Below are 10,723 nucleotides of genomic sequence, written 5' to 3'. Positions count from 1 at the left end.
TCCCCTTTTCCTAATCGGCCACCATTTAGATAATAGTCTGCTTTCCTGTTTTTGCCACCAAAATTGATAACCTCACATTTATCCACATTATACTGCATCTGCCAAACATTTGCCCACTCACCCAGCTTATCCAAGTCACCTTGCAGTCTCCTAGCATCCTCCTCACAGCTAACACTGCCCCCCAGCTTCGTGTCATCCGCAAACTTGGAGATATTGCCTTCAATTCCCTCATCCAGATCATTAATATATATTGTAAATAGCTGGGGTCCCAGCACTGAGCCTTGCGGTACCCCACTAGTCACTGCCCGCTATTGTGAAAAGGACCCGTTTATTCCTACTCTTTGCTTCCTGTTTGCCAGCCAGTTCTCTATCCACATCAATACTGAACCCCCAATGCCGCGTGCTTTAAGTTTGTATACTAATCTCTTATGTGGGACCTTGTCGAAAGCCTTCTGGAAGTCCAGATACACCACATTCACTGGTTCTCCCCTATCCACGCTACTAGTTACATCCTCGAAAAATTCTATAAGATTCGTCAGACATGATTTACCTTTCGTAAATCCATGCTGACTTTGTCCAATGATTTCACCACTTTCCAAATGTGCTGCTATCCCATCTTTAATAACTGACTCTGCTAGACTAACGATGTTAGGTGTTAGACTAACTGGTCTGTAATTCCCCATTTTCTCTCTCCCTCCCTTCTTAAAAAGTGGGGTTACGTTTGCTACCCGCCAATCCTCAGGAACTACTCCAGAATCTAAGGAGTTCTGAAAGATTATTACTAATGCATCCACTATTTCTGGAGCTACTTCCTTAAGTACTCTGGGATGCAGCCTATCTGGCCCTGGGGATTTATCGGCCTTTAATCCATTCAATTTACCCAACACCACTTCCCGACTAACCTGGATTTCACTCAATTCCTCCAACTCCTTTGACCCCTGCTATTTCCGGCAGATTATTTATGCCTTCCTTAGTGAAGACGGAACCAAAGTAGTTATTCAATTGGTCCGCCATATCCTTGTTCCCCATGATCAACTCACCTGTTTCTGACTGCAAGGGACCTACATTTGTTTTAAGTAATCTCTTTCTTTTCACATATCTATAAAAACTTTTGCAGTCAGTTTTTATGTTCCCTGCCAGTTTTCTTTCATAATCTATTTTTCCTTTCCTAATTAAGCCCTTTGTCCTCCTCTGCTGGTCTCTGAATTTCTCCCAGTCCTCTGGTATGCTGCTTTTTCTGGCTAATTTGTACGCTTCATCCTTCGCTTTGATACTATCCCTGATTTCCCTTATTATCCACGGATGCACTACCTTCCCCGATTTATTCTTTTGCCAAACTGGGGTGATCAATTTTTGTAGTTCATCCATGCAGTCTTTAAATGTCTTCCATTGCATATCCACCGTCAACCCTTTTAGAATTAATTGCCAGTCAATCTTGGCCAATTCACGTCTCATACCCTCAAAGTTACCTTTCTTTAAGTTCAGAACCATTGTTTCTGAATTAACAATGTCACTCTCCATGCACACACTATTATGGTCACTCTTGCCCAAGGGGGCACGTACAACAAGACTGCTAACTAACCCTTCCTCATTACTCAATACCCAGTCTAAAATAGCCTGCTCTATCGTTGGTTCCTCTACAAGTTGATTTAGATAACTATCCCGCATACATTCCAAGAAATCCTCTTCCTCAGCACCCCTGCCAATTTGATTCACCCAATCTATACGTAGATTGAAGTCACCCATTATAACTGTTTTGCCTTTGTCGCACGCATTTCTAATTTCCTGTTTGATACCATCTCCAACTTCACTACTACTGTTAGGTGTCCTGTACACAACACCCACCAGCGTTTTCTGCCCCTTAGTGTTTCGCAACTCTACCCATACCGATTCCACATCCTCCAAACTACTGTCCTTCCTTTCCATTGCGTTAATCTCCTCTCTAACCAGCAACGCTACCCCACCTCCTTTTCCTTTCTGAAGCTATGTTTGATAACGTTTAGCTTCATGAAATTTTGGAACAGTGCAGCATGAAAGTGGGGGCCGTTGTCAGAGACAAGCTCTTCAGGTAAGCCTTGACATGCAAAGATAGACCACAACGCGTTCATTGTTCTTTCTATTGTGTTTTGCATGTATATCCTTCCTTATAGACCTGTACACAATTGTCCAGATGGGATCTCACCAGGGCCCTATAAAAACATTGCATCATAATGATAATCACACTATAAAGTCTAAATTCTAGTCAAACCTTCCTAATTGCTTCCTCTACCTTTATATTAAAGTTCAATGATTTATGTGCATGAATGCACAGATGCTTTTAAACATCAACATCTCTCCATCTCTCTATCATGTCTATATAAGTGGAAGACCTCACTTTCTTCCTTATTATATTCCATCTACCACACCCTTGCCTTTTCACGTAACCTGTCTTTGCTCACCTGCAGCTTTTCTCCATTGTCCTCATGGTTTACTCTGTCACCTAACTTTATATCATCAGCAAATTGTGATATGGATCATATGCAGGCAGATGAGATTAATTTATCTTGATATCATGTTTGGACCAGACATTGAGGTCCACGGGGCTTGTTCCTGTGCTGTATTGTTCTATGTTCTATGTTCTAAATGTAGATGTATCACTCATGAATGATTCCCTCATCAAAATCATTGATATAGATGGTGAACAGCACTCTCTGCCGTATCTTATTGGTTAAAACCTTTCAACCTGAAAATTCCCCTGTTTATTCCTTCTCTTTCTTTTTTTTGTCCATTACAAAATTTCAATCCTACCCAGTAGATCACCCCCAATACTGTGAATTCTAATTTTGTTTAATACATTCTTGTGTAGCACTATATTGAAAGTCTTCAACAAATCCACTCAAACCACATCAACTGGTTCACCCTTGTCTATTCAGCTAGTTGCAACCTCAAACCATACAAACAGATTTGATAAACATGATCTCTCTTTCATATATACATGTTAATTCCGCTCAATCCGGTTATTATTTTCTGTGTGCTGTTACCACTTCCTTCGTAATACATTCCAGCGTTTAAATATGAATTTATTACACTAAATATCCACGACTGAACCTTTCACATTACTTTCAAAGATATGTAATTTAGTTCCATTATTAAATTACAGTTAATTAAATTACGGGTGGCATGGTGACATAGCGGTAGAGCTGCTGCCTTACAGTGCCAGAGACCCGGGTTTGATCCTGACTATGGGTGGTGTCTGTACGGAGTTTGAACGTTCTTCCCGTGACCTGCGTGGGTTATCTCTGAGATCTTTGGTTTCCTCCCATACTCCAAAGATGTACAGGTTTGTAGGCTAATTGGCTTGGTATAATTTTAAATTGTCCCTAGTTTTGGATATTGTTTGTGTGCGGGGATCGCTGGTCAGTGTGGAGTCAGTGGGCCGAAGGGCCTGTTTCCGTGCTGTATCTCTTAACTAAAACTAGTTATATAACTACAGTAACAATTAGATTATAATTCCACATTTAAGATAAGTCAATTGTTTAAAAAATATTGGCACAGAAATTGGTATTGCTTGTGCATATTTATGAATATGCATTTGCTACAAATTATACTGATTCAGGAAATTAAATAGTTTGTGCACAATCTGCATTGATATTGGTCGTATTTGCTAAATTTGAGTGGTCTTTTAAGGTTACATTTTCAGGCAGATAATTAAACTGTTTAATAGATGGTTAACCGTCTAATGCTCATAGAAGAACTCTATGTGGATGAAGTTGACTGCGTGTGCCAAGCTCAGGATTCAACGGTGGCCCTGAAAGGCTATCAAAGGAAACACAAAAGTGAGATAGGCAGGCTAGTTCTTCTTTGTGTCAGTTTTATGGTTAATCTTCACACCAACACTCCAACCCCATCTCTTTCCTGTGTCCCCTTCTAGTTTGTTTTTCAGCACATTGGAAAAGTACTGAAAACAGACAGGCAACACTGTGCCAGGGCGACATTGTGGCGCAGTGGTAGAGTTGCTGCCTTATAGCTCCGGAGACCCAGGTTCGATCCTAACTCAGATTTTCTCTGGGTGTTCTGGTTTACTCCCATATTCGAAAGAGTTTGTATTTACAAGTTTGTAGGTTAATTGGCTTTGGTGAAAAAAAATAGTAAATTGTCCCTAGTGTGTAGGGTAGTGCTGGTGTACAGGGTGATCGCTGGTTGGCATGGTCTTGGTGGGCTGAAGGACCTGTTTCCGCACTGTATCTCTAAAGTCTAAATTCTAGAGTCAAACATGACATTGATCTCTCTACTGATCCATGAGTTTCCATTCATTCTTGGGCACTTGCATTCAATATGTTTTAATGTCGATTATCCAGATTATGTTTTCACTACTTATGCAAGATTCTTGCAATACTGCTACATATAAAGCTGATACTGCATCAACATACTACATTAGGATGTACAGTACTACTTAAGGAAGAGCATGACTGTAGTAAGATTGGTTTGATTAGTCATACACTCCAAGCCGAGGCAATATCTCAAACTTCATACGGTGCTCAAAAGTTAAAACCAGATGCGTTGGCAGTCTTTGACTCCTGTCTAAACCTTGTAACATTTCCACACCCATTTGCACGGTGCCCAATTACATAATATTTTATGACTAAAAATAACTTTTTTTCAACAAACATGTCGTTTGTTTTTCCTCATTTAAAACGTTCTGACAGAACATCAATAACTGCTTAAAAGATTATTGAAATCATAATTAACCAGCCGGGACTGACCAGTCATATCACCTCAATGTATGGACTGTGCAAGGTGAATATGTGTGAGGTGAAAGATATCAGATACAGTTCCATTATGACTAGTTCCCAATAAATCACGAAGAGGTGCTGCATGACTGTTGTGTTCTTTCCAATGTCACGGGCCAATTTCATTATTTAATTGAAGCCCTTCATTTCTGTGTCTTTATGAGCAGAGATTCCAGAAACTGGGACTGGACTCCATGCCATGCTTTTCTAACATTACTTTTAAAAGATTAAGATCGCTAAAAGTAACCAGGTTCATTCCAAACTGTCGAAGGATTATTTTAAATGCGTTTCCTTCAGGATGAACTAAAAATACACAAATATTTTATTAAAAATGATTTGCATCTGCTGGATGATTTTTGCAGCAAAGTAGGCAGAAGGGTAAGAAAGCAGACTTAGGCAGACTGTTCTCTCATTAAAACCTACAGCAGCCACTTTCAGTGGTGAGAAAATGGCAGGTTTTGACATGTGTGTACAAAAGGACAGTTATATTTTTCTTTCAAAGCACACATCACTGGATTTTTCAATGCAAAATACACAATTACCTTTCTCCATCACACCTTATACATATAACTAGAATTCTATGCCAAAATAAAGCCAACATGACCTGAATTTATAACATTTAAAATTAATTGTGAAATTAAGGAGACTGGCTATATTTTCCTAAGGATATTGAGGAATGATCTGAATAGCATTTTGCTAGGTAGTCTCACCACACTCAGGATTAGCTTCTTCCCTGTGTTATCAGGCTTCTGAACAGTCCTTCCATAAGCTAGAGTACTGTCCTATTCTCCTTCATCACATTGTGGATATTGGGCTCTGTCTCTGGAACTGTGCTTTTTAATCCTTGGAACTATTTTCTGCACTTTGTTCCTTTTCCTATTGTATACCTATTGTATTTGATTTTGGCTTCATTGTATTAATGTGTAGTATTATCTAATTTGATTCGATAGCATGCAAAACAAATCTTTTCACTGTACCTGTGTGCACAATGATGCTGTTTTCTAATAAGCATTAAGTGGTTTTCAACAGTTTAGTTATGTAGTATTATATGAATTGCCAGGTTACACAAAAATCTAATATGGTAACATTAAGAAAGGTAAAAAGAAAGGTAAAGGCATAGAAGAGTAAGTGAGGCAAGGATGTGGTGGTGGGGGTGGGGGGGGGGGGGGGTGAGAAGAGGTGGGTTAGTTTGTGGGTAGCAGAGGCCGACAGTGGAAACCACCGAGTCGGCGACCACAGACGACCGTGAGACCCAGTGGACTGCAACCGACCATAAGGTCCAGGGGACCGTGGCCTGCAGGGAGTGGCCGCCGAGCCAGCCCATGCTTGGAGGTCCCGGCAGACTGCAGCCTGGAAATGGAGCCCGCTGAGCCGCCACTGCTCGTCCCAGAAGACCAAGGAGGATGGATCCGCTGGTGTCGACAGATGCAACGGGATGAGAAGCGAGGCTGGTAGGAGGGGGAGAGGGAAACAGGGTCGGGCCTACCGAGTCTTTAAGGTCGGCCATGGTAGGCGACCCTGAGGCACAAAGTTGGACGGGCGATGAGAGGACGTCGGTTGCTGGTTGACAGAGGAAGGCGATGGCTGGAGGCCCGCAGCAGCCTGGGGCCTGCCTGAATCGGGCACTGCTCATAACAACTGGAGCGTGGACTGGACTTGGTAAATGGCTCGAAAACAAGGCGCCTCTCGCATGCGGCCTAATTTCAGACTATATCAGTACAATTGCTAGTTGGGGATGTGCTTCGGTACAGGTATATTCTACTTGACTGTAAGAAAAGCATTTCATTTTGCATATGCACTTCACTCGTGACAAAAAAGCACTGTTGAACCATTGAATTGAACCATTTGTTCAGTGAAAAAGCACTATTTCGAAAGTGATGAATTTCATTCCACCTGCATTACACCATTTGCTGATTGTACACATCGGTAAATGCAGAGGCTCCATAACTCTATTCCAATGTCGTTGAATGGAGAGATAGATGTCTATTGATTGAATTGAATTGAATCCTTTATTTGTCATTCAGACCTTTCGGTCTGAACGAAATGCTGTTGCCTGCAGCCATACATGTAATAATAACAAAACACAATAAACACAAATTAACATCCACCACAGTGAGTTCACCAAACACCTCCTCACTGTGATGGAGGCAAAAGTCTTAGAGTTACTGTCTCTTCCCTCCTCTTCTCCCTCTGCGCCGAGGCGATACCCCACCGGGCGATGGCATCAGTCCCGCGGTTCAAGCTCCGCGGCCCGGGGGTGGTCGAAGCTGCCGCCCTCCAGTCCAGCGGACGCAGCTGTTGCACCGAGTGCTCCGGAAAACAGGCACCAGCCTGTGACCTGCGAGCTCCCGACATTGTCCTCCACTGGCCCGCGGCCGAGCCCCGGATCCAGGTCGCTGCCGCCAGAACGCCGCCTCAGCCGCCGTAGCACCGTCTCCGCCCCGCACCGGGCCGCCCACACGGCAGCGTCTCAGCCCCGCACCGGGCTGCTCACACGGGAGCACCTTCCAGCCGGTAGCCGTGCCGCTCACACAGGAGTGTCTCAGCTCCGCGCCGTCTGCCCTCACCGGAGCGCCGAGTCGTGCCGCTACCCGGACGTCGCTGCAGCTCGAAGACGGCCAGCCTCGCGTTGGTGAGTCCTGGCTGGCTCTACCTCCGGACCCTCGAGGTCGGTCGCAGGTTGGAGGCCGCCAGCTCCGCCATTAGGCCTCAGCGCAGACGGGGGAAGAGAAGGGGGATACGACACAAAGTCGCATTCCCCCGAAGGGAGAGACAGAAAGCTCTGTTTCACCCTCCCCCCACACACATAACACCACCTAATAACCAAAAAAATTACTAAACTAGACAAAAAAAACAACACAAAAAGTAAAAACAGACAGACTGCAGGCGAGCCGCAGCTGTATCACAGCGCCGCCACTTGTGTAGCATTACTACATTATTTGGAACTACAACTATACTGATTCAATCATAGCTTTAGTTACGGTAGCATTACTTAAATCATATTTGGGCCTTCCTTTTTCCTTTTCAATACGTTGCAAGTCAAGATATGAAGTATCTCCCCTGACTCTTGGTCTGAAGAAGGTTCTTGAACCGTAACGTTCCCAATTCCTTTTCTCCAGAGATGCTGCTTGTCCCGTTGAGATACTCCATCATTTTGTGTGGCAACTAGCATCTGCAGTTCCTTCTCACGCATAGGAAGTCAAGATGGAGACAGCGGAAGGTGATGGTGAAGGCTGGCGGCTATGAATGTCCCAAACTCATCTCGGAAAGTGCCCTAAAATTCTGTGATCAGCTCGGGAAATGGGGCATGGTGGCCTCAGTGCACGGATGTGGAGGGTAGCTCCTGGAGGCGCCTGATGGCATGGTTTCAGTGGCTACGGATCATGGTGTTGACTCGGGAGGTCGTACTGCAGCCGAGTGAATGAGTGGATTGGGCGCAGAGTTGCGTGGGGTTATTATTTATCAAACCAGTGCTGCCAGGATACCGGGCATTAAGATGAGAATATACAAAGTTACATATCTCCTTAGACCAAGATTGGAATTTTCAGAGACTTGGAAGTTGCAAAAATGGCTCCAGAACATGGCAACACACTGCATGCTGGCGCAGAAGAACACCTATTGTACTCACGTATAGTGTGATTTGCCTGAATAATATACAGAACAAGCATTTCACTATCTCTGTATACATGACATTGACGGCCTGAAATAGGTAGTAAGCCCTTAGAATCATAGAGTGATACAGCGTGAAAACTGGTCCATCGGCACAACTTGCTCACACCGGCCAACATGTCTCTTCTACACTAATCCCACCTACCTGCATTTTGCCCATATCCCTCTTAACATATCCTACCAATATACCTGTCTGAATGTTTCCTAAATGTTGCAATAGTACCTGCCTCAACTACCACCTCTGGCAGCTTGTTCCATATACACACCACCCTTTGTGTGAAAAAGTTACCCCTCAGGTTTCTATTAAATCATTCCCCCCTCACCTTAAACCTTTGCCTCTGATCCTCGATTCACCTACTCTGGGCAATAGACTCTTTGCATCTACCCGATCTATTCCTCTCATGATTATATCTCATGATTCTATTAAATCTTTCCTCCTTCACCTTAAACTATGCCTCTGGTTCTCATGCTCGTTCTCCTTGTTTGCATTATTAAAGAATCAATGCATGTTTCAGACATGGGATCTAGAAGGCAATATAGAATTCTTTACCGATTTAAAAGATGTTGTACTTGGGGAATGAATGACCACACTGCACTGACTGCATCAAATGCACAAACAAGTATTTACACATAAGAAATTGCAACAGCAGAGTGCAATTTATTTCCCCTTAATTGCATAGTATTTTCTCTTTCATTCCTGTGGCAATTTTGTAGCTGTTAACCCAACATTTGAAGGCTCTCACTTAATTTACAGATATTAGAGGGGTCCTTGAACGATGATGCATAATGGAAATGTTAGCAAAGGGTCTGATAAACTAAATGCTTCAATTCCAATGTTCACTACATTTTCATTAGTCCTTGTGTAAAAGAAGGCATATTAAAGCCATAACTACTCATCAGAAAAATTTGAGTGTATCTATATTATATTACTAAAACTCTCATCTCGTTTGTTTGTGTGCGTGTGTGTGAGATCCCGAAACCTCGTCAAAACGGGACACGAAGCGCCACCACTTTTAGGCCTACCGTAGACACCATTGTCCTGGGATGTAAATGAAACATGTTACGTTCAGATTGATGTTATAGTTTACAAGTTATTCACATTTTAAACTTAACAAAAAACACTTTTTAAACCACTATGGGGGAGGACAGTGGGGGAGGAGGGGGATAGAGGTAGAGGGGGTAGGGAGGGGAGAGGGAGGGGGAGGTGAGGAAGGATAGTTGGGGAGGAGAGGGGATAGAGGGAGAGGAGGGGGGGGAGTGGGGAAGGTACGGAGTGAGGGATAGAGGAGGGCAGTGGGGGATGAGAGGAGGGAGAGTGATGGAGTGGGATAGGGGGGAGGTGAGGAGTGGAGGAGCAGCGAGATAGAGGGAGAGGAGGGCGGTAGGGAGGGGAGAGGGGTTATGGCGGGAGGGAGGGAGTGAGTGAAGGTAGGGGAAAGGAGAGGGAGGGAGGGGTGAGGGAGAGAGTGGGGGAGGGGAGGAGGAGAAAGATGAGGGAGGGTTAAGAGGAGGGGGAGGGAGTGCTGGGGATGAGGGGGAATGGAGGAGGATAGGGGTAGGAAGAGGTAATGGCAAGGTAATGGAGGAAGGGAGGGGGAGAGAGAGAGGAGGGGAGGGAGGGGGTGAGGGGAGGAAGTAGAGAAGGTTTGATGGAGGGTGAGGAGAGGGAGGATAATGGAGGGGACTGAAGAGGGAGAGTGAGATGCATTCACATTGATCTTATTTTTTTAATGTTATTGCCATTTTGAACTTTAAAAACGTTTCAGTCGCGCTCACACTTGCCTGCTGCACCTGCGCAGTTGGGGAGGGTTGCCGTGACTCGTGTCACAACGGGGATCTCTGGCGTCACAACAGGAACTCGTCAGCCGCGCCTGCGCAGTTGGGGGCTATGGGTCAGTGGTGGAATATTGCCTTGTGGGACGAGCCCAACGGGTCCGCAGCTGGTCTAATAGTTCTTACTATTCTGATATACTCCTTCATAAGAAGACTAATCTTACTGCTATTTTTAAATAATAGGGTGCTTCATCCCAGGATAAACGGTGATATTTGACGTGATTGCTTAAAATAACACTTTTTCTGATTTCTAATTTTGTTTTCAGTAGGTGTGAGGTTGGGGTAATGGCAAATGAATTTTAAACAAATGTATACATTGTGCTATGTGTGGGCTGTTCCCTTGTCTAAACAGTGCAGCACCAAAGTGAGATATACATACATAAACTAAATGAAGGCTTTCAGTTCAGTAAGAGCAAAGCACAGCAAGATTTCAGCTTTGTAGATTAGATCGT

This window comes from Amblyraja radiata, chromosome 4, assembly GCF_010909765.2.
Source record: "Amblyraja radiata isolate CabotCenter1 chromosome 4, sAmbRad1.1.pri, whole genome shotgun sequence".
Classification (NCBI taxonomy): Eukaryota; Metazoa; Chordata; class Chondrichthyes; order Rajiformes; family Rajidae; genus Amblyraja; species Amblyraja radiata.
Note: the sequence above shows the minus strand (reverse complement) of the source record.